We start from the raw sequence: 26,381 nt of genomic DNA, 5'->3' as shown, positions 1-26,381 counted from the left end.
TAGAAGATTCGATAGAATCTAGATCCCAGAGGATCGGAATCTGTCCCAATGACAGCTGTTGTACTCTTTTTCCCTTGGTGAGTTTTCTTGAAGTTTCTCACATGAGGTTTTTAACGAGGCAACAAAGTGCAAAATGCAATTTGTATCACCATGCACTCTTTCTCCACATTTTTCGCACTGGGTTTTTCAGAGTTTTAACGAGGCATGTGTTGGTCGCGGTATTCGCCCAAGGGGGAGTGTTAAGTGGCCCTAGTTAGGGTTATGTGGGCAAATACCTTCTTTGCCCCTGAGGGGTCTCACATCTCTATATAAGGAACCTGTACACCCCCTCATAAGACAAAGAAGAGAAAGAGGCCAAAGGCCCAACCCTACATCGTGTCTCATGTGTTTCCTCTGTCGTGCTTCTGGGAAGGGATACGGGTCTTCCACGACTTCTCGCGCCTAATCTGCTGACGGGAGGGAAGAGTATGGATCTGGTGATCCGTGGTAACGTAGTTCTCAACATGTTGGAGGATTGACACAGAAATGACACGATTAGGGAGAAAACATGGTTAGGCACATGTAATTTCCTCCTTCCCGTGTGCTCGTTGCCTCATCAGCTACTCATTTCTCACTCTCTCGAATCTTCTCAAACTCTCTAGCAAGTGGTGATTGTTGAGCACTCCTCTCTCGCCACCTCCACCACTGCTTGTTCCCCTTTCGATGATCTGGCTCGTCTTCTTCTTCGATAGGGTCATCCACCTCATGTTCTCACTCCCAAGCTTCCCAGCCCCACCTCAGTTCCAATTTCGAATTAATAGAGTAAAAATACCGACTATTATTTACTTGTTGCATGGTGCCCGCGGGAGAGGACAATACTGAAAATCAACTACTATCAGATATTTTCTTTTTGAATATGACGATGATATTAGGTTATTACAATTTTTTTCGCATGCTTAATAATGTTCTATATATTCATTGTGCTCCCAATAACAAGCAAGTGAAAGTGTACTGGTTCTCTAATTGTTATGAATACAACTTTGCAATTTACATATATTTTGTGTATGCCATCTTTAATAAGCTAAAACAGAGTATAGGACTAGAGTGGAAGAATAGTCCTGCTAGAGACAGGGTGAGGCGCTCAACTCACAGCTCGGTCCCCGCCAACTGGATCACCCCGCTCCCCTCCGAGGCACTCAACTCACAGCTCATCAGCGATGGTGGTTGGACCGTCGTCCTATTGATGTCGATCGCTGAAGCGAAGCAGGAGATGCAGGAGCAGCCCGCCCCTGTGGGACCGACGCGTGCGTGCGCCATGTTCCGCGCCTACCTTGGCTACCTATGTGGCTATGTTGCCTTGATACGGCCATACACGCGATACGTCGATACTCTGATACGCTATTTAAAAAAAACACTAATACGATGATACATAATATATATTATAAATACAATTAAATGCTGAAATACACGATAAGTAGCCAAGATCTGCCCCTGCAATAGCACGGATATTGGCGATGACAAAACTTCCTTCACTACCACTACCTTCAGTATATGCATTTGAACTCGCTACAACATGGGATCTAACAAGACTAGAGAATGGGAGATTGAGAAGAAAGGAGTTTAAGAAACAAGAACAAGAAGGGGAGAACGCGGCCACAGACCTTGTGGCGACGTCTCCATTCTATGATTGACGTGCTGACAACCACAGGTCAGCGCAGATCGCGGCAACGGCTCCAATCAGCGGCGGCTGGCGGTGGAGGTGGGGAAGCTTCGGGCCTTTGGCTAGCCGCTACAGAAGCAAGGGCACTTTATACAAAACTAGGATTCCCAATGTATCCGTAGGTATCAGTAGGAGTATCCGTCTTATTTTATTTATTTAAATCCATATAAATATCTGATATGTTTTGTATATGTATTCGGAAGTATTCGAGAGTTATCTGTATCCAAGACGGTATCAGACACCGTGAATTTTGTGAAGTATGCGTCGATCCTAGGGGCCTACGGCCAGGTGGGCAACAGCAACAACGAGTTGCTGCAAGGGACCAACGTGACGATTGAGCCGTTCGACAGACTAGACACGGCAGTTATCAACGGCCTTCCGGTCGGGTCACACCTAGATTTAAGGGATAAAGTCGGGTGTATTTTATATATGCGCCAAAGAAGACAACACATATAATAACAGAGTGTATAGAGATAAATGTCATAATATCATCAGAGTACTTATTACATAGCGGAAGTCTTACAAAAAAAATAAAAGATAAATAATAAACGAACTAAAGTCCATCCTTGACGCTCTAAAGTCGATTGGGAGACGCCACCTAGATCAAATCGAACTCCTCGATGCGTGGCTCCTCTTGAACCACCTGTTCTTCTCTTGTGGGGGGTATGAGACAGCAAGGATGAGCTCACATACGATCATATCTCAACAAGTTGTGGTTAATAATGTGCATGAACTCGCCAAAGGTGGGAGCTCATGAAGTGTAAGGCTTACCAAAGAGAATGATTAAAGCTGGGCATTGCTTTTAAGGTTGGTCAAAATTTTATTAGCAATTACTAGATGTAAGTAAATACCAAACCATAATAATAATAGAACAAAATTAATAATAAATCCCATGCAATGCAAATGACAAATTGAATTTAGTTCCATAATTTAATCATGCGAGAGTCGTGAGCTGCTCATGATCGTGAGCTCGGCTAGTATACCGATTTTACACTCTACAGAGGTTGTACCCTTTACCCACAAGTCATGTTACCCATCTTCCAAGGGGTCATGAATCCCATACACCTCTACCAATGTCACACCCGACTTTAAGGAACAAAGCCAGGTGCATCTCATACATGCGCCAAGAAGACAACATATATAATAACAGAGTGTATAGAGATAAATGTCACAATAATCAGAGTACTTATTACATAGCGGAAGTCTTACAAAATAAAAGATAAATATACAAGGATCGAACTAAAATCCATCCTTGGCGCCAGAAAGTCAACTGGGAGACGACGACCTAGACCTCTCACGAACACAGCGTAACATCCACCATGCGCCTCGTCTAGTGGTACCTGTTCTTGACCTGTGGGGGGTGTGAGACAGCAAGGGTGAGCTCACACATGTTCATCGCTCAACAAGTTGTGGGGAATAATGCGACATGAACTCACCAAAGGTGGGAGATCATGTAAGGTGTAAGGCTTACCAAAGGGAATGGTTAAAGCTGAGCATTGCTTTTAAAGTTGGTTAAAATTTTATTAGCAGTTACTAAGTGTAAGTAAATACCAAACCATAATAAATAATAATAGAACAAAATTAATAATAAATCCCATGCAATGCATATGACAAATTGAGTTTTAGGTTCCATAATTTAATCATCAGAGAGTTCTGAGCTGCTCATGACCATGAGCTCGGCTAGTATACCAGTTTTACACTCTGCAGAGGTTGTACCCTTTACCCACAAGTCGTGTATCCCATGTCGTTAGGGTTAGCTAGGCCCTTAGACACTACCGAGGTGAATGGCCAGGGATCCACTACGAGGCCTTTACAAAGTTCCACTAGCTTCCGAAAACCCACTACAGTTTGTGGGAAGAGCACTTGCAAGAATCCCTCGTCTGACCGCCATCACAGCAAAATCAACCTGAGAACCTCCTTGCATGCAACTCCCCTACTGCCCTTGCCCCTTTCGGGTAAGGTAGTCTTCCACTAGCTTTCCTAATTAGTTAGCCAAGGGGTCCCATTCCTCCCTTGTGGTGGCACGTGTTTCTCAAGTTAAGCTCTATGTTCCAATTAATATTAATGATCTTGACATGAACATAAATAGAATAACAAAATAATTGGAACATAGATATAATAAATGATTATCCCAAAACCATGTAAAGCAATAGCAAACTACCCAAGTGATTCAGGGGTAAACTAGGTAATGAGATAAACAATCTAGGGTGACCTATCAGGTCCCATCAGAATTAAACCTATGCATTGAATAGTGATAATAATGAACATTATTGGGTAAACAAGAGTGATCAAGGGCACAACTTGCCTAGCACTTGAGATTCCAGGAACCAACTTGCTTTTCAGATGACACGTGTCCTCGTGCTAGTCGTAGCAATACAAACAAACATGGTATAGATAAAATTAACATCACACCAAACATAAGAACAAACTGAATAATAATAATCTACGTGTTGCTACGAGATCACGGGTTCGAAAACCACTAAAATCGGAGTTAGGGTTATTAAGTTATGATTTTCTGAAGTTATTTAATGCCTAGAATAGAGTTATTCATGTGGATAGTTTTAAACCAAGTTTCATGGTTAGACAAAGATACCAGGTGATAAACAATATTTAAAAAAAATAAATGCCACTGGAATGAATCAATTTGGATTTATATATTTTAAGTTATGAATTTCTGAAGGTTTTATGTGTTTTGTACAAGATTAAATAGGATATAAATTTTATTGCAACATTCATGTCAAAACAATGGTACTATGTGATAAACAATAATATTATAAAATTATAGAAACTGGAATGAACTAATTTGGACATCATATGAATTTTATATGAATTAAACAAGTTGTAGAATTATTTTTATACTATGTATTCATTTTCTATTTCATTTATTTATTTCCTTCGAGTCCTGTATGGCGCGCATAATTTGCAGGGAGTACAGGGTTAAAATGTAAAGATTCCACAGACTCAGGGTTATGCGGTGATGGTCTGCGGGTTGATTAGTCCAAATCGCAAGGGTTCTTATGCAAAACGGATGGCCGAAGGGGTACCAGATGATCTAAGCCGTTAGATCGTCAACCACCGGACCGGATTAGACCCTCCCCTTAATGAACCGGCATACAACGTCGACCATTAGATCTAGGATCAATGGCCAATGACTCGTCCACGCCCATGCTCGAATCCTACCTATCCGAGACTAGATCAACGGTTGAGATGAGCCCGACCCAAATCCTGGCCGTCCACGACATCCAACGGCAGATGAATGTCTTCAACCTCCCAACGCTAGACCGAGCTGGTGTTCACCCAAGCCATGGCGCAGCAGGCCTCCAGCGATGCGGATCCGCAAGCCCGATGCTGCTTCCCAGGCTTGAATGTGTGTTACATCCTGTGGATGATGCGGTGAATCCAGGTAGGTCCCCCCTTACTACCCTAGGCAGTCGGATGAGGCCGGATCACGGTGTTGTGTGGACACCGCGATGGAGTTTTGAATCCGGTGATCAAAGCTAGTACGCAGGCTCCCAATCCCGAATCAAACAATATTAACCACTGTGGGAGTTGAGAGCACCTAGAGGGGGGTGAATAGGTGATCCTGTAGAACTTCAAAAAACATGACACAAAGATCACAGCGAATACGCACACGCAAAACCCAGACTTGAGCTCAAAAGACTAGCACACTAGAACGGAGCTCAAATCACTAGAATGTCGAACAAGTGCGCAAGAATGAAGTGTGAGTGATCAATGATGCTCAAAGGATGCTTGGTGTGCTCCTCCATGCGCCTAGGGGTCCCTTTTATAGCCCCAAGGCAGCTAGGAGCCGTTGAGCACAAATCTGGAAGGCCATTCTTGCCTTCTGTCATCGGGGGCACCGGACAGTCCGGTGCACACCGGACACTGTCCGGTGCCCGATTTCCTTCCTTAATTAGCGAAGCCGACCGTTGGAAGACTTGGAGCCGTTGGCGCACCGGACATGTCCGGTGCACACCGGACAATCCGGTGCCATCTTCTAGCCGTTGGCTCAGCCACGTGTCCCGCGCAGATTGCGCGGCCGACCGTTGGCCCGGCCGACCGTTGGCTCACCGGACAGTCCGGTGCACACCGGACAGTCCGGTGAATTTTAGCCGTACGTCGCCGGTGAATTCCCGAGAGCGGCCACTTCGCTCAAGCCAGCCTGGCGCACCGGACACTGTCCGGTGCACCACCGGACACTGTCCGGTGTACCACCGGACAGTCCGGTGCTCCCAGACTCAGCAGATTCTTGGCTGCTCGAGCCAAGACATTTCCGATTGGATTTTTCCTGTTTCCAGCACTTAGACACAATACATTAGTCCATAAAACAATGTACTAAGTCTGAGAAACATACCTTTATCCTTGATTTGTACTTTGTCCACCTCTCTTACACTTAGGCACTTGTGTTGATCACTAAATCACCAAAACACTTAGAAATGGCCCAAGGGCACATTTCCCTTTCAATCTCCCCCTTTTTGGTGATTTATGCCAACACAACATAAAGCAAGTAGAACAAATACAAAATCAAATCAAATAAGAACTCAAAATTGTTTTGATTCAGTTTAGACATATATGGATCACTCTATGCCACCACTTGGTTTGTTTTTGCAAATCCAACTCAAATTTCTATCTCTAAGTCAAACACACATGTTAAGACATAAAGAGAGTCATTCCAAGAGAAATTGATTCAAGATTTCAAAAACTCCCCCTTTTTCCCAAAATCAATACTTCTCACAAGAAGCCAACTTTTGACAGGAGAGACAACAAAAGAGTTTTGACAAACCAAAAACTCTAATCTACTATTTTCAAAATTTCTCAAGTGGTAGCTGATCCATTTATTGCTTTGGCCTTTATTTTCTCCCCCTTTGGCATCAAGCACCAAAACGGGATCAATCTCGGCCTTTTAACCCCATTGCCTCACCAAAATCTCCAACTAAGAGCAAATAGGCAATAAGAGTATAAAGATGAACTTGGAAGAGTCACTCTTTTCATCGGAGTGCAGTGGAAGTCTTGCATGGTCCAAGTCCACCTTTTTCCCTTTCAATTCTCCTTGGAGACTAAAACAACCAAACTCAAGTACATGGTTAGTCTCAAAGGGTCAAGTTGTAGCACAGCTCCCCCTAAATATGTGCATCACTTGCAAACAGGACTTGTGAGGTCCAGGGAGTGTTTGTACAACTTGAGCACCACAATAAGCAACAAAATGCAGAATGAACATGATCAAAAGCATAAACACATGTATGCTACATTTCAATCCAAGTTCCGCGAATCTAAGATATTGAGCTCACTACGCAGCCTGCAAAAGGTCTTCTCATCTAGAGGCTTGGTAAAGATATCGGCTAGCTGGTTCTCGGTGCTAACATGAAACACTTCGATATCCCCCTTTTGCTGGTGGTCTCTCAAAAAGTGATGCCGGATGTCAATGTGCTTTGTGCGGCTGTGCTCAACAGGATTTTCCGCTATTCGGATAGCACTCTCATTATCACATAGGAGTGGGACTTTGCTCAGATTGTAGCCAAAGTCCCTGAGGGTTTGCCTCATCCAAAGTAGTTGCGCGCAACACTGTCCTGCGGCAACGTACTCGGCCTCAGCGGTGGATAGGGCAACGGAGGTTTGTTTCTTAGAGTTCCATGACACCAGGGACCTTCCTAAGAATTGGCACGTCCCCGATGTACTCTTCCTATCGACCTTACATCCAGCATAGTCGGAATCTGAGTACCCAATCAAGTCAAAGTTAGACCCCTTTGGATACCAGATCCCGAAGCAGGGCGTAGCGACTAAATATCGAAGAATTCGCTTCACAGCCACTAAGTGACACTCCTTTGGATCGGATTGAAATCTAGCACACATGCATACGCTAAGCATAATATCCGGTCTACTAGCACATAAATAAAGCAAAGAACCTATCATGGACCGGTATGCTTTTTGATCAACGGACTTACCTCCTTTGTTGAGGTCGGTGTGTCCGTCGGTTCCCATCGGCGTCTTTGCGGGCTTGGCGACCTTCATCCCAAACCTCTTAAGCAAATCTTGTGTGTACTTCGTTTGGGAGATGAAGGTGCCGTCCTTGAGTTGCTTCACTTGGAACCCAAGGAAGTAAGTCAACTCGCCCATCATCGACATCTCGAATTTCTGCGTCATCACCCTGCTAAACTCTTCACAAGACTTTTGGTTAGTAGAACCAAATATTATGTCGTCGACATAAATTTGGCACACAAAAAGATCACCATCGCAAGTCTTAGTAAAAAGAGTTGGATCGGCTTTCCCAATCTTGAAAGCATTAGCAATTAAAAAGTCTCTAAGGCATTCATACCATGCTCTTGGGGCTTGCTTAAGTCCATAGAGCGCCTTAGAGAGCTTACACACATGGTCGGGGTACCGTTCATCCTCGAAGCCAGGGGCTTGCTCCCCATTCCACTTGGCAAGCCCCCTCACTTTGATGGAGAGGACTACGGATTTTGGAGCCACAAAATGCGTACTCACCTGTTTTCTCTCCATCCAAGCATTTGGGAGATTGTGGAAAATGGAATAAAATTTGATAGCTCGGATAGCCCTGTGTTTATTAATGAACAGATTCATAAAAATGCACAAGCTACTACTGTGTTGCTAGCCTCTTTGTGCAGGGACGAGTATCACAAGGTGAGCGGCTTGGACAACGCCAAGCAGATCTGGGACACCCTCAAGATCTCTCATGAGGGAAACGACGTCACCTTGCTCACCAAAATGGAGTTGGTGGAAGGCGAGCTTGGACGGTTCGCGATGATAAGGGGCGAGGAGCCGACACAAACATACAACCGGCTCAAGACCCTTATCAACAAAATAAGGAGCTACGGGAGCACGCGATGGACGGACCACGACGTCGTCCGCCTAATGCTAAGGTCATTTACCGTTCTTGATCCTCATTTGGTGAACAATATTCGTGAAAATCCCAGGTACACCAAGATGTCGCCCGAAGAAGTTCTTGGGAAATTCGTTAGCGGGCAAATGATGATCAAGGAGGCAAGGTACGTGGACGACGCCTTGAATGGTCCGATCAACGAGCCGCAACCCCTTGCTCTCAAGGCAACACGAAGCAAGGAGGCGCTACCTAGCAAGGTGGCACAAATTGAGGCGACCGGACTTAATGATGAAGAGATGGCTCTCATCATCAAAAGATTCAAGATGGTGCTTAAAGGTCGCAAGGGACAGCCAAGCAAGACCAAAGCCAAGGGGAAGCGCTCATGCTTCAAATGCGGTAAGCTTGGTCATTTTATTGCTAACTGTCCCGACAATGATAGTGATCAGGATCAAGGGAACAAGAGGGAGAAAAAGAAGAACTATAAGAAGGCAAAGGGCGAGGCTCATCTTGGCAAGGAGTGGGATTCGGACTGCTCTTCGTCCGACTCCGACAATGAAGGACTCGCCGCCACCGCCTTCAACAAGTCATCCCTCTTCCCCAACGAGCGTCACACTTGCCTCATGGCAAGGGAGAAGAAAGTAAGCACTCATAATACTAGTACTTATGCTTCTTCAAGTGAGGATGAGTCTAGTGATGATGATGAGATAGATTACTCATGCTTATTCAAGGGATTAGATAGAACCAAGGTAGACAAAATTAATGAATTGATTGATGCCTTGAATGATAGGAATATACTTTTAGAAAAGCAAGAGGATTTGTTGTATGAAGAACATGATAAATTTGTAGAAGCTCAGAAATCTCTTGCTCTAGAAATTAAGAGAAATGAAATGCTCTCTAGTGAATTATCTTCTTGTCATGAAACTATTGCTAAGTTAAAAGGTTTTAATGATGATTTAAATGCTAAACTAGAAGTAGCTAGTAAATCTAATTCTTGTGTAGAAATTGTTGAAACTTGTAATAGGTGTAAAGACTTTGACATTGATGCTTGTAGTGATCATTTAGCTTCAATTTCAAAATTAAATGAGGAATTAGCTAGTCTTAATGCCCAACTTAAGACTAGCAAGAATGAATTTGACAAGCTAAAATTTGCAAGGGATGCCTACACGATTGGTAGGCACCCCTCAATTAAGGATGGACTTGGCTACAAGAGGGAAGTCAAGGACTTGACAAGCCATAAGGCTCCTATCTCCACCAAGGAGAAAGGGAAGGCCCCTATGGCTAGTAGTGTGCAAAAGAACCATGCTTTTATGTACTATGATAGAAGACAACCCAGAAATGCTTATAGGAGTTGTAATGTATATAATGCCTTTGATTCTCATGCAATGTTTGCTTCTAGTTCTTCTTATGTGCATGATAGAAATGTTGGTAGGAGAAATGTTATTCATAATATGCCTAGGAGAAATGTCGTTAATGTTCCTAGGAAAGTTAATGAACCAATTGAGCATTTGAACTATGCGGGATGCGCGAATAATCGAAAGAAAAGTTTGAGTTAACCGTCTTTCGTCTATCGTGGTCGTCATCGTCCTTTTGGGAGGAGGAAGATTCGTCGCTGTCGTAGTAGACAATTTCCTTGATGCGCCTTGTCTTCTTCTTCCTCCCATCTTTTCTTTTGTGGCCCGAGCCTGAGTCGGTGGGCCTGTCATCATTGGGCTCGTTGACGAAGGTCTCCTTCTCCTTGTCGTTGATCACCATCCCCTTGCCCTTAGGATCCATCTCTCCGGGCGGTTAGTCCCTTTCTTGAAGAGAACGGCTCTGATGCGCCTAGGGGTCCCTTTTATAGCCCCAAGGCAGCTAGGAGCCGTTGAGCACAAATCTGGAAGGCCATTCTTGCCTTCTATCATCGGGGGCACCGGACAGTCCGGTGCACACCGGACACTGTCCGGTGCCCGATTTCCTTCCTTAATTAGCGAAGCCGACCGTTGGCAGACTTGGAGCCGTTGGCGCACCGGACATGTCCGGTGCACACCGGACAGTCCGGTGCCATCTTCTAGCCGTTGGCTCAGCCACGTGTCCCGCGCAGATTGCGCGGCCGACCGTTGGCCCGGCCGACCGTTGGCTCACCGGACAGTCCGGTGCACACCGGACAGTCCGGTGAATTTTAGCCGTACGTCGCCGGTGAATTCCCGAGAGCGGCCACTTCGCTCAAGCCAGCCTGGCGCACCGGACACTGTCCGGTGCACCACCGGACACTGTCCGGTGCACCCAGACTCAGCAGATTCTTGGCTGCTCGAGCCAAGACATTTCCGATTGGATTTTTCCTGTTTCCAGCACTTAGACACAATACATTAGTCCATAAAACAATGTACTAAGTCTGAGAAACATACCTTTATCCTTGATTTGTACTTTGTCCACCTCTCTTACACTTAGGCACTTGTGTTGATCACTAAATCACCAAAACACTTAGAAATGGCCCAAGGGCACATTTCCCTTTCAGGAGTGACAACAAAGCCACAAGGGAGAAAGCTTTTACCGGGGTTGACGAGATTGACGGCAATGCCCCACACCCGAGATGGATCTATGGTGAGCTAAACATCAGCGAGCCATTACGGCCACGATCGACGAAGACCCCACGTGAAGCCGCACTGAAAAGCCTCCACGAACAGTGGTGAGGCACCTAGGACCCAGCGACGTTGTTACAGCGGTCGTGGCTCACCTTCTCTCTCTCCTTGGATCTCATAGACTGCACGACGGTGCAGCGACGCACAGGCCCCAATGGCGTAGGTATGGGACGGTTGAGGGGGCGTTCGCGGTGCCCAGCTAGCTTTATATCCGAGTGCGCGCATCCGCGGAGGTGGTTGCAACGACCCACGAGATCTACAGCAAGCCGGCGCCCACGACATCTGTTCAAGACCGAGCGGGGAAGGGGAAGGTCCTGACGAGCGCTCCCATAGGTCAGTGAAATGGCGTAGGTGGACTATGTGGGAGTGGGGGAGAAAAAGTGGAGCTGGGCCGCGCAAGAGGTTGGGCCGAGCAGTGCCAGAATTGGCCCAGGCGAAGATTTCTCTTTTCGTTTTTCTTTATTTCTATTTTCTTTGTTGTTTTCTAATTTAAATTTCCAAATTCGAATTTCTATTATAGATTCAAATGCACATTTTAGAAAATTCTTGTAAAACATAATTGTTTAGTTTATTTATTTATGCTAAAATGTTTTCAGTTATGAAAACCACACTTTTCTTCTCTATTTAAATTCAAATTCAAAATATTTTAATTTAGATTTAGATTCTAGCTTGAGGTTTCATGTCCAAAATTTTCTGGTGCAATTAACTCTATATGATACGCAATATTGATATTATTTTATTTATTATTCTATTTACCATTGCCTTTTAAATGTGTAATCCCCACATATTTATCTCAATAACAATAGTTTTATATTGTATGATCTCCATAAAGAAAAATGCCCTAACAAATATCTTAAAGTGATTATCAATACTACTATTTGTAATATTTTTTTATTATTATATTTTTTTCTTCTTCTACAAATTTTGGGTCTTACAAATCCTACCCCCCTTAATAGAAATCTCGTCCCCGAGATTTGGGAAGGACTAGGGAAAAGATGGGGAAAAATCTATTCGAAGCTCTTCTTCTCTTTCCCAAGTAGCCTCGTCTCCATGATGGCTCTATTGTACTTGGCACATCTTTATCACCTTATTCCTTGTAACTCGAATCAAAGTATCAAGAATCTCGATCAGATACTCCGTGTAAGTCAAATCATCTTGAACACTAAGGTTCTCCATTGGTAGCTGATCTTCAGGTACCCTGAGACATTTCTTCAGTTGAGACACATGGAATACATTATGCACATCAGATAGTTTATCAAGTAGCTCGAGTTGATAGGCCATCTCTCCATCTCGCTTAAAACTCTGAATGGTCCAATAAAATGATGGGAAGATTTGCCCTTGACTTTAAATCTCTTCATTCCACGAAGTGGTGACACCTTGAGGTACACATGATCACCTTCCTCAAACTTCGTGGTCTTCTTCTATTATCAGCGTAGCTCTTTTGCCTGGTCTGATCTACCCACAAGTTCTCCCTGATTATACAGACTTGTTCTTATGCCTCTTGAATAAGTTCAGGTCCAAAGAACTGGCTTCCTCTAGTCTGATCCCAATATAGAGGAGCCCTGCACTTCCTGCCATATAGAGTCTCGAATGGTGACATCTTTTAGACTGGCCTGGTAACTATTATTATATGAGAACTCAGCATAAGGTAGACTCTTGTCCCAACTACTACCATGTTGAAGGGCACAAGCTCTCAACGTGTCTTCCAATACTTGATTAGTCCTTTCAGTCTGTCCATCAGTCTGAGGGTGGTAGGCCGAACTAAAATTCAACTTTGTATCCATATTCTCATGAAAACATTTCCAAAATCTGGAGGTAAACTTTGATCCTCTATCCAAAATGATCCTCTTCGATACACCACGTAGAGGCACAATCCGAGCCATATATAACTCAGCCAATTGAGATCACTTATAAGTAGTCTTGATCGGAATGAAATGAGCCACTTTGGTCAATCTATCCACAATCACCCATAAAGCATCATATCCTTTCTGGGTGCAAGGCAATCCAGTAATTAATAAAGTCCATACCAATCTCTTCCCACTTCCACTCGGGTATCTTAAGTGGGTGCAGTAGTCCAGTTGGTCTCTGGTGTTCAACCTTAACTCTTTGACATGCATCGCACATAGCCATAAGTGCAGCCACATCTCTCTTCAGTCCATACCACTAGTACTTTCGCTTCAATTCCTGATACATCTTGGTACTCCCAGGATGAATAGAATAATTCGAGTCATGGGCTTCCTGTAAAATAGTCTCACGAAAACTATCAATCTCAGGAACACAAATCCTGTCCTTGAACCACACAGTGCCTTGCTCATCTTCCGTGAATTCCGGACCTCGACCTTCAGTAATCAGATCCTTAATCTCTTGTATTTTAGCATCACCAATTTGTCCTTTGCGGATTTCTTGCTCCAAGGTAGGTTTCACATCAATAGTAACTCCTTCAGTGTGAGCAACTATCCCCAGGTTAAGTCTCCTGAAATCCTCGACAATCTCATCAGGTAGCTGGGCAACAACAGCTGAATGAACATGCTCCTTTCGACTCAAGGCATCTGCAACCAAATTTGCCATGCTCGGGTGATAGTGAATATCCAAATCATAGTCCTTAATAAGCTCCAACCAACGACGTTGCCTAAGGTTGAGATCCTTCTGAGTGAATATATACTTCAAACTCTTATGATCCATATACACTTGACACTTAGCCCCCATGATATAATGTCTCCAAATCTTAAGCGCATGCACAACGGCTGCCATTTCTAAGTCAAGAGTGGGGTAGTTCAACTCTTGTTTCCGCAACTGACAAGACGCGTAGGCAATCACATGTCCTTCTTACATGAGCACACATCCTAAGCCTTGGCCACATGCATCACAATAAATATCGAATCCTTTCTGTAGATCTGGCATAACCAACACTGGTGGCGACATCAACCTCTTCTTTAATTGATCAAAGCTATCTTGGCACTTCTCATCCCACTTGAACTCTCTTCCCTTCTCCAGAAGTGAGGTCATAGGCTTAGCAATCTTAAAAAATCCTGCAATAAATCTCCAATAATATCCTACAAGTCCCAAGAGACTTCGAATCTCCGTAACTGTAGTGGGTATGCTCCACACCACTATCTCCTTGACTTTAGCAGGATCCACTGATATCCTTCCATTAGAAATGATATGTCCAAGGAATGACACCTCGTCAATCCAGAACTCGTATTTACTGTACCAGGCGTAGAGTTGATTATCTCGTAGCTTCTGTAGCACCAATCTCAGATGTTCCTCATGATCACTATCACTCTTGGAATAATAAAAAAATATCATCGATGAAAACCACGATGAATCTGTCCAGATCATGAACACCTTATTCTTCATATCCACAAAGTAGGCTGGTGCATTAGTTAGTCCAAATAACTGTAATACCCAAAATTGTAATACAAATAAAAGGAGGTAGTTATTCCTATATAATATTCCTCCCTTATGATATCATATGTGAATGACCTTAGTTAAGTGAGTACTTAAAGAAAGTGATATCTAAAAATAATTTGTGCATCATGCTGAGGTTTAATTGTTTGTGCATTCACTCATAAAGGCAACAAAAATGGAAATATACAAATGGAAATAAGCATTTAACCTAATTTTGGAAATTAGAAATTGAGAAAGGAAATTTACATAAAGTCCTCCCTTTACTCCATAATTAAACAATAGGGAGAAGGATAAATAATAATAATATATAAATAGTATTATTGAAAACTGTAGGAGTATTATTCATATCATAAATTGGTTGATCTTTGAAACCTGAAATTTAAAATAAGAATTTAAACATAGTTTGAATCCTGAAAATGGGAATTTGAAAATAAATAAGAAAAAGAAAACTCACCTGGTATCCATCTGAGCTGAATTCCTTCACTCCAGGCCCAACTTCTCTTCTCCACGCTTCCTAGTCGTCGTATGGGCCGCTGCCCGGCCCACACAAGCCAACGTGCTCTCGAGCGCACTCGCGCGCGGCATGCCACTGTGGCGCGAGACCCATCGGTCGGTGTTGGGACCTCTCACGCCTGCGTTGTTGCTTCCGCCGCCAGGTGGGGCCGGACTGCAGACTCGTCGCCCCAACAGAAATCTGTTTCCCTGTTGCGCGAAATCGGGGCGATCCGATCTCTCCGCCCTCCCATCCACTTGTGGATCTTGCGTAATAAGCACAGGCGCCGCCCTCACTTGCGGGCTCATCTCGCGGCCATATATACCGACTACCCTCTATAGTCTCCCTCATGTCCAGGTTCTAGGAACCAACCCGAGAGCCGAGTGCCATCACATCGGAGCTGAGCGAGAAGGAGGACGGGGCCCCCTGTGGCTATGGCGCCGCTGTGGAGCATGCCGCGGGGCATGGCCGGTGCTCGTCGGGTCTCCCTGGGGGTTTGTGCGCACGGACGGTGGTGTTGTCATCAACTCGAGCCGAGAACAAGTACCCGCGACATAGCAGAGACAGAGAGAGGGGAGGGCTCCGCCGTGAAGAGAAGTCTTACCCGACCACCAAAATCAGCCGGTGAACCCGACAGTGAGAAGCATTGGGTGCTGGGGATGGTGCACGAAGCCTTGTCTTGGGCGGATTGTACTTCAGGACTCCGGAATTTCTCACCGCGTGCGCTGCTCCGCCATGAATCCGCCCGACGCCGTGGGCAGAACTACCTACATCGCCTGCGACGGTATGAGTATTCCTGTTAGATTTGGCGTGTTCCCTTGTGCGCGTAGAGATTTTCGGATCAGGGAATTGTGCTCTGGTGCGCCGGTTGGGTATCCCGCCGGTGGCGCGCGTCGTGGGCAGGGTTGCACCGTCGTGCGCGTGATCAGAGTGCACAGCTGTCGCGTGGATTTGGGAGAGAGAAGAAGAACCGTGGGCCGCTAGATCTCAAGTTGATGGCTCAGATTAGAACAGGAGAGTACCCTTTCGAGGTTTTGCATCTGAGGCGTTAATCTGACGATCGACGGCTCTAGTGGCTCACTGATTCCTTTAATGATAGGTTAGATTTGGGCGGTTCATTTTAGATCTGGTGTCCAAAAAGGTTTGGATGGATTAGATCTAATTTGTAGCGTAGAAGTTAGATCGGACGACCGATCTTGCCTTGTACCCCTTCGTTGGCTTATTTGCTAAAGAGACCCTGATAAACACTGGAATCAACCCACAGTCCAGTGTACTGGAGCTTGAGTCTTAGAGTTTTTGCGTGCTAGCCCCTGATATCCTCTGTATTTATGCGCGCAGTCCAGAATCTAGGAAAATTCAGAAATTTAATTAGAAAATGATTTCTAGTGTTAAAATATTTTCAGAAACTTATTTAATTCATAGAAAATCCATTCTAGCTCCAAATCAAATAAGGATCTGATTACTGAAGGTCGAGGTCCGGAATTCACGGAAGACGAGCAGGGCACAATATGGTTCAAGGATCGGATATGTGTTCCTGAGATTGAAAGCCTTCGTGAGACTATATTGAAGGAGGCTCATGACTCAGATTATTCTATTCATCCTGGTAGTACCAAGATGTATCAGGATTTGAACTAGAAGTTCGGGTGGTATGGATTGAAGAGAGATGTGGCTGCACATGTGGCTATGTGCGATGTGTGTCAATGAGTTAAGGCTGAACACCAGAGGCCAACTGAACTACTGCATCCATTAAAGATACCCGAATGGAAGTGGGAAGAGATTGGTTTGGACTTCATTATTGGATTGCCTCGCATCTCGAAAGGATATGATTCTATATGGGTTATTGTGGATAGACTGGCCAAAGTGGCTCATTTCATTCCGGTCAAGACTACTTATAAGGGATCTCAATTGGTAGAGTTATATACGACTCGGATTGTGTGTTTACATGGAGTACCAAAGAAGATCGTTCTGGATAAGAGGATCATAGTTTACCCCCAGATTTTGGAAAAGTTTTCATGAGAATATGGATGCGAAGTTGAATTTTAGTTCGGCCTACTTCAGACTGATGGACAGACTGAAATGACTAATCAAGTATTGGAAGACATGTTGAGAGCTTGTGCCCTTCAGCATGGTAGTAGTTGGGACAAGAGTCTAACTTATGTTGAGTTCTCATATAATAATAGTTACCAGGCCAGTCTGAAGATATCACCGTTTGAGACTCTGTATGATAGGAAATGCAGGACTCCTCTATATTGGATCAGACTAGGGGAAGATAGTTCTTGGGACCTGAACTTATTCAAGAGGTAGAAGAACAAGTCCATATAATTCAGGAGAATTTGAGGGTAGCTCAGACCAGGCAAAAGAGCTACGCTGATAATAGAAGAAGACCACTGGAATTTGAGGAAGGTGATCATGTGTACCCCAAGGTGTCACCACTTTGTGGAATGAGGAGATTTAAAGTTAAGGGCAAATTGTCCCCTCACTTTATTAGACCATCCAGAGTTTTTAGGCGAGTTGGAGAGATGGTCTATCAACTCGAGCTACCTGATAATCTATCTGATGTGCATAATGTATTCCACGTGTCTCAACTTAAGAAATGTCTCTGTGTCCCTGAGGAACAGTTACCAATGGAAGAGCTCAGTGTTCAGGGTGATTTGACTTACACGGAGTATCCTAACAAGATTCTTGACACCTTGGCTCGAGTTACAAGAAATAAGGGTATAAAGATGTGCAAAGTGCAATGGAGCCATCATGGAGAAGATGAAGCTACTTGGGAAAGATAAGAAGAGCTTCACATAGATTTTCCCCATCTTTTCCCTCGTTCCTCCTAAAATCTCGAGGACGAGATTCTTGTTAAGTGGGGTAGGATTTGTAATACCCAAAATTGTAAAACAAATAAAAGGAGGTAGTTATTCCTATATAATATTCCTCCCTTATGATATCATATGTGAACGACCTTAGTTAAGTGAGTACTTAAAGAAAGTGATATCTAAAAATAATTTGTGCATCATGCTGAGGTTTAATTGTTTGTGCATTCACTCATAAAGGCAATGAAAATGGAAATATACAAATGGAAATAAGGATTTAACCTAATTTTGGAAATTAGAAATTGAGAAAGGAAATTTACATAAAGTCCTCCCTTTACTCCATAATTAAACAATAGGGAGAAGGATAAATAATAATAATATATAAATAGTATTATTGAAAACTGTAGGAGTATTATTCATATCATAAATTGGTTGATCTTTGAAACCTGAAATTTAAAATAAGAATTTAAACATAGTTTGAATCCTGAAAATGGGAATTTGAAAATAAATAAGAAAAAGAAAACTCACCTGGTATCCATCTGAGCTGAATTCCTTCACTCTAGGCCCAACTTCTCTTCTCCACGCTTCCTAGTCGTCGTATGGGCCGCTGCCCGGCCCACACAAGCCAACGTGCTCCCGAGCGCACTCGCGCGTGGCGTGCCACTGTGGCGCGGGACCCACCGGTTGGTGTTGGGACCTCTCGCGCCTGTGTTGTTGCTTCCGCCGCCAGGTGGGGCCGGACTGCAGACTCGTCGCCCCAACAGAAATTTGTTTCCCTGTTGCGCGAAATTGGGGCGATCCAATCTCTTCGCCCTCCCATCCGCTCGTGGATCTTGTGTAACAAGCACAGGCGCCGCCCTCACTTGCGGGCTCATCTCGCGGCCATATATGCCGACTACCCTCTGCAGTCTCCCTCAGGTCTAGGTTCCAGGAACCAACCCGAGAGCCAAGGGCCGTCGCGTCGGAGCTGAGCGAGAAGGAGGACGGGCCCCCTGCGGTTATGGCGCTGCCGTGGGGCGTGCCGCGGGGCATGGCCGGTGCTCGTCGGGTCTCCCTGGGGGTTTGTGCGCACAGAGGGTGGTGTTGTCATCAACTCGAGCCGAGAACAAGTACCCTGACATAGCAGAGACAGAGAGAGAGGGGAGAGCTCCACCGTGAAGAGAAGTCTTACCCGACCACCAAAATCAGCCGGTGAACCCGACAGTGAGAAGCATTGGGTGCTAGGGAGGGTGCGCGAAGCCTCGTCTTGGGTGGATTGTACTTCGGGACTCGGAATTTCTCACCGTGTCCGCTGCTCCGCCGTGAATCCGCCTGACGCCGTGGGCAGAACTACCTACACCGCCTGCGACAGTATGAGTATTCCTATTAGATTTGGCGTGTTCCCTTGTGCGCGTAGAGATTTTCGGATCGGGGAATTGCGCTCTGGTGCGCCGATTGGGTATCCTGCCGGTGGCGCGCGTCGTGGGCAGGGCTGCACCACCGTGCACGTGATCAGAGTGCGCAGCCGTCGCGTGGATTTGGGGGAGAGAAGAAGAACCGTGGGCCGCTAGATCTCAAGTTGACGGCTTAGATTAGAACAGGAGAGTACCCTTTCGAGGTTTTGCATCTGAGGCGTTAATCTGACGATCGACGGCTCTGGTGGCTCACTGATTCCTTTAATGATAGGTTAGATCTGGGCAGTTCATTTTAGATCTGGCGTACAAAAAGGTTTGGATGGATTAGATCTAATCTTTAGCGTAGAAGTTAGATCGGACGACCGATCTTGCCTTGTACCCCTTCGTTAGCTTATTTGCTAAAGAGACCCTGATAAACACTAGAATCAACCCGCAGTCCAGTGTACTGGAGCCTGAGTCTTAGAGTTTTTGCGTGCTAGCCCCTGATATTCTCTGTATTTATGCGCGCAGTCCAGAATCTAGGAAAATTCAGAAATTTAATTAGAAAATGATTTCTAGTGTTAAAATATTTTCAGAAACTTATTTAATTCATAGAAAATCCATTCTAGCTCCAAATCAAATAATTCTAGTTCCTATAATTTTATAATATTATTGTCTATCAAATAGTGTCACTGTTTTGCCATGAAACCTATATTAAATTGGATCACCTAATTAATCTTGTACAAAACACATGGAATCTTTAGAAAATCATAACTCTTTCATTTTAATTTCGATTTGACTCGTTCCAGTTGCGTTAGTTTCGTATAAGTAATTACTACGCAGTAATAACATTGATTATACCATATCTCATTATTTTATATTTAGATCTTTATTTAATCTATGTTGGTTAGTCTTGTTAATCTACTTATCATTATAATCTAATAGAATAAATCTATGATCAAGTTATAACTTAGATTAAGTTGAGGTATTTATTTATAGAATAATCTCTCATATGATTTATATTAACCAATTTATAATATAGTTTAATATTTTAATCACACAGATCTTCTATAAAATCATAACTCCTTAATTATAACTCCGATTTTAGTGGTTCTCCTTCCCACGATCTCGTAGCTTCGCGTAGATTATTATTATTATTTAGTTTGTACTTATGTTTGGTATGATGTTAATTTTGTCTATACCATATTTGTTTGTATTGCTACGACTTGCAGTGCGGTCATGAGGATCCGAAGAATCACCCTGGTAACTGGAATCTCAAGTGCCAGGCAAGTTGTGCCCTTGATCCACTTTTGTTACCCAATAATATTCTTTATTATCATTATTCAATGCATAGGTTAATTTTGATGGGACCCAATAGGTCACCCTAGTCTGTTAATCCATTTTACCTTATTTACCCCTGAATCATATGGGTAGTTATGCTATTGCTTTACATACTTTTGGGTTAATATTTTATTATATCCATGTTCCAGTTATTTTGTTATTCTATTTATGTTCATGTCAAGATTATTATATTATTGTTAATTGGAACATGGAGCTTAACTTCAGAAACACGTGCCACCACAAGGGAAGAATGGGACCCCTTGGCTAACTAATTAGGAAAGCTAGTGGAAGACTACCTTACCCGAAACGGACAAGGGTAGTAGGGGAGTTGCATGCAAGGAGGTTCTCGGGTTGATTTTGCTGCGATGGCGGTTAGACGAGGGATTCTTGCAAGTGCTCTTCCCATAAACTATAGCGGGTTTTCGGAAGCTAGTGGAAATTTGTAAAGGCCTCGTGGTGGATCCCTAGCCATTCACCTTGGTAGTGTCTAAGGGCCTAGCTAACCCTGGCGACATGGGAAACACGACTTGTGGGTAAAGGGTACAACCTCTGCAGAGTGTAAAACTGGTATACTAGCCGAGCTCACGGTCATGAGCAGCTCAGGACTCTCTGATGATTAAATTATGGAACATAAACTCAATTTGTCATTTGCATTTGCATGGGATTTGTTATTAATTTTGTTCTATTATTTTATTATGGTTTGGTATTCACTTACACTTAGTAACTACTAATAAAATTTTGACCAACTTATAAAAGCAATGCTCAGCTTTAACCTCTATTGTTGATCAGCCTTACACATCACATGAACTCCCACCTTTGGCGAGTTCATGCCACATTATTCCCCACAACTTGTTGAGCGATGAACATGTGTAAGCTCACCCTTGCTGTCTCACACCCCCCACAGGAGAAGAACAGGTGGTTCAGGAGGAGACACAAGGCGAGGAGTTTGATCTGATCTAGTGCCGTTTCTCAGTTGACATTGGCACCAACGACGATCCTTAGTTCATTTTATATTTATTCTTTTATTTTGTAATAAGACTTCCGCTATGTAATAAATACTCTGATGTTTTGTGACATTTATCTCTATACACTCTGTTATTATATATGTTGTCTTCTTGGCGCATGTATGAGATGCACTTGGCTTTGTTCCTTAAAGCCGGGTGTGACAATAACAGTGAACTCATATAAACCATATCGGGTCGATAAAATCGTCTTAGGAATTTCTGATGGCCTAATCTTCATTTGGTGATAACCCGGTCGGAGTTCAATCTTCGAGAATACCCTTGCACCTCTCATCCGATTAAATAAATCCTCAATGCAGGGTAATGGACACTTGTTCTTCACAGTGACATCGTTAAGGGACCTATAATCCATGCACATCTCTTGCGATCCTTCTTTCTTCTGTACAAATAGAACTAGCACTCCACAAGGTGAAGAATTTGAACGAATGTAACTAGCCTCTTGAAATTCCATTAATTGCTTCTTAAGTTCCTTTAGTTCTTCTACGGACATCCTGTATGGCTGTTTAGAAATAGGAGCAGTCCCAGGTAAGAGATCAATGACCAACTCAACTTATATATCTGGTGGTGGTTGTTACTGCAATCTCAACTTCGAATCTTTCTCCTTTGGGACTGGTGAGTCCTACGGTTCCCTTAGCACAGTGCATATACTGCCTTTGCCTTTCTTAACCATGACATACCAAGGATCACATCTATAGTGCTCTCTTCTAACACTATAGGGGTAGCCCATCTGGGTTAGAAACATAGGGTAAGAAAGGAAGAATTGTAGACAAGACGAGTAATTACTGGGAATGTTACTGCGGGGGATTTATTAGCTAAGTAGATTAGTGTGTTATCCACTAAAGCTAATACATTACCTTATGGTGGTACATGCTAAGATGCCCAACTATAATGTTTCAATCAATCAAAGAAGCAAATCAAGCATTTATCATCAGAACAATCAACCAACATTTTTTTAATAGAGAAAATAGTTTTAATTTTTGTCTTAGGTCTCCTATCTCTTAAAAAGTTCATAAATGTAGGATTCCAAGGTGTGAAATCCATCTTGTCTTAGAACAGAAAAGATAAGAGTAATCAGAGTATGCCAGCAAAAAGGTGAGACAGGATCAAGATAAGATAAGCATAGAATGACTTAGAGTAAGGTAAGTAGGTAATGGTTTTGTCCATTTCTATTTAGGTTTCGTCCTACAGTCGACATTCCTCTGATACCACTTCTGTCACACCCGGCTTTAAGGAACAAAGCTAGGTGCATCTCATACATGCGGCAAGAAGACAACATATATAATAACAGAGTGTATAGAGATAAATGTCACAATAATCAGAGTACTTATTACATAGCGGAAGTCTTACAAAATAAAAGATAAATATACAAGGATCGAACTAAAATCCATCCTTAGCGCCAGAAAGTCAACTGGGAGACGACGACCTATACCTCTCACGAACACATCGTAACATCCACCATGCGCCTCATCCAGTGGTACCTGTTCTTGACCTGTGGGGGGTGTGAGACAGCAAGGGTGAGCTCACACATGTTCATCGCTCAACAAGTTGTGGGGAATAATGTGACATGAACTCACCAAAGGTGGGAGATCATGTAAGGTGTAAGGCTTACCAAAGGGAATGGTTAAAGCTGAGCATTGCTTTTAAACTTGGTTAAAATTTTATTAGCAGTTACTATGTGTAAGTAAATACCAAACCATAATAAATAATAATAGAACAAAATTAATAATAAATCCCATGCAATGCATATGACAAATTGAGTTTTAGGTTCCATAATTTAATCAACAGAGAGTCATGAGCTGCTCATGACCGTGAGCTCGGCTAGTATACCAGTTTTACACTCTGCAGAGGTTGTACCCTTTACCCACAATTCGTGTATCCCATGTCGCCAGGGTTAGCTAGGCCCTTAGACACTACCGAGGTGAATGGTTAGGGATCCACTACGAGGCCTTTACAAAGTTCCACTAGCTTCCGAAAACCCGCTACAGTTTATGGGAAGAGCACTTGCAAGAATCCCTTGTCTGACCGCCATCGCAGCAAAATCAACCCGAGAACCTCCTTGCATGCAACTCCACTACTGCCCTTGCCCCTTTCGGGTAAGGTAGTCTTCCACTAGCTTTCCTAATTAGTTAGCCAAGGGGTCCCGTTCCTCCCTTGTGGTGGCACGTGTTTCTCAAGTTAAGCTCTATGTTCCAATTAGCATTAATGATCTTGACATGAACATAAATAGAATAACAAAAGAATTGGAACATAGATATAATAAATGATTATCCCAAAACCATGTAAAGCAATAGCAAACTACCCAAGTGATTTAGGGATAAACAAGGTAATGAGATAAACAATCTAGGGTGACCTATTGGGTCCCATCAGAATTAAACCTATGCATTGAATAGTGATAATAATGAACATTATTGGGTAAACAAGAGTGATCAAGGGCACAACTTGCCTGACACTTGAGATTCTAGGAACCAACTTGCTTTTCAGATGACACATGTCCTCGCGCTAGTCGTAGCAATACAAACAAATATGGTATAGATAAAATTAACATCACACCAAACATAAGAACAAACTGAATAATAATAATCTACGCGTTGCTATGAGATCACGGGTTCAAAAACCACTAAAATCGGAGCTAGGGTTATTAAGTTATGATTTTCTGAAGTTATTTAATGCCTAGAATAAAGTTATTCATGCGGATAGTTTTAAACCAAGTTTCATGGTTAGACAAAGATACCAGGTGATAAACAATATTTAAAAAAAATAAATGCCACTGAAATGAATCAATTTGGATTTATATATTTTAAGTTATGAATTTCTGAAGGTTTTATGTGTTTTGTACAAGATTAAATAGGATATAAATTTTATTGCAACATTCATGTCAAAACAGTGGTACTATGTTATAAATAATAATATTATAGAATTACAGAAACTGGAATGAACTAATTTGGACATCATATGAATTTTATATGAATTAAACAAGTTGTAGAATTATTTTTATACTAGGTATTCATTTTCTATTTCATTTATTTATTTCCTTCGAGTCCTGTATGGCGCGCATAATTTGCAGGGAGTACAGGGTTAAAACGTAAAGATTCCACAGACTCAGGGTTATGCGGTGATGGTCTGCGGGTTGATTAGTCCAAATCGCAAGGGTTCTTATGCAAAACGGATGGCCGAAGGGGTACCAGATGATCTAAGCCGTTAGATCGTCAACCACTGGACCGGATTAGACCCTCCCCTTAATGAACTGGCATACAACGTCGACCATTAGATTGTCACACCCGGGTTTCGGGGCACCAAAGCTCGGGCGCGAACATAATCACCAGGTGTGCTAGGACCAAGTCTCACACGTATGATGAATCATGGCACAGGATCGAATGTCACATCTTTACTATAAAATAGGAGTTATGTACAAAATAAATAAATAATTACAGTATAAGGAGACAACGGTCCAGCAACCCAAAGTTGACTGGGAGACGATGGCCTAGACCTCTCACGAACGCAGCACATACCTGTTCTTGACCTGTGGGGGGGTGTGAGACAGCAAGAGTGAGCTCACATACGTTCATAGCTCAACAAGTTGTGGGGAATAATATGCATGAACTCGCCAAAGTTGGGAGCTCACGTGAAGTGTAAGGCTTACCAAAGAGGATGGTTAAAGCTGAGCATTGCTTTTAAAGTTAGTCAAAATTTTATTAGCAATTACTAAGTATAAGTAAATACCAAACCCAATTAAGCAGTAGAACAAAAGTAATAACAACACCTGCGATGCAGTGCATATGACAAATTGAATTTAGTTCCATAAATTAATCATGTGAGGGTCCGAGCTGCTCATGACCGTGAGCACGACTGATATACCAGTTTTACACTCTGCAGAGGTTGCGCATCTTTACCCACAAGTCATGTTACCCATCTGCCAAGGGATCACGACTTCCCATACACCTCTACCGAGGAGGCGAGGCAGGGTAACACTACGAGGCCTTTACAAAGTTCCACTAGCTTCAGAAAACCCGCTACAGTTTCTAGGAAGCTCCAATGCAGGCACTACCGGACACAGCTCCTTTGCCGAGTGCCTAAGGCACTCGGCAAATACTTTGCCGAGTGTAACACTCGGCAAAGAACGCTCGGCAAATTGTACATCGGCAACGGCCTCTTTGCCGAGTACCTTTTATTGGACACTCGGCAAAGACTTTGCCGAGTGCCATTTGGTACTCGGCAAAGAAAAGTCGCCGTCACGGCGTCAAGTGACGGTGACAGATCCTTTGCCGAGTGTCTTCATTGGCACTCGGCAAAGAAGCCAATTTTACCGAGTGTCTGCTATCTTGGCTCTCGGCAAAGACGGCTCCAGTGGGCCCATCCGCCAGTCCCTTTGCCGAGAGCTCTCGTAGGCACTCGGCAAAGAGGGCTTCTTTGCCGAGTGTCTAGTGGACGGGCTCTCGGCAAAGAAGGCTCCAGTGGGCCTCTTTGCCAGTACCTTTGCCGAGTGCGCTGGGCGGCACTCGGCAATGGTAGCTTCTTTGCCGAGAGCCTTGACCACAGCACTCGGCAAAGAAGGCTTTACCAGTTCCCAGGTGTGCCTTCTTTGCTGAGTGCCATGGTCATAGCTCAACTCTTTTGAAGAAGCCGGGTGGAAAGATCTTCTCCAGCTTACACACTAACACGGGTGCCATCCTTTCCAAGTCTGCAATCATGGTCCGAGCTAACTCTTTTGCACAAAGCTGGCGGAAGAAATAGCTCAACTCTGCAAGCGCTAGCCAGACATGCTCAGGGACATAGCCTCGAACCATC

Source organism: Zea mays, chromosome 10 (assembly GCF_902167145.1).
Source record: "Zea mays cultivar B73 chromosome 10, Zm-B73-REFERENCE-NAM-5.0, whole genome shotgun sequence".
NCBI lineage: Eukaryota > Viridiplantae > Streptophyta > Magnoliopsida > Poales > Poaceae > Zea > Zea mays.
The sequence above is the reverse complement of the archived record's forward strand: the minus strand, read 5'-3'. Positions refer to the sequence as shown.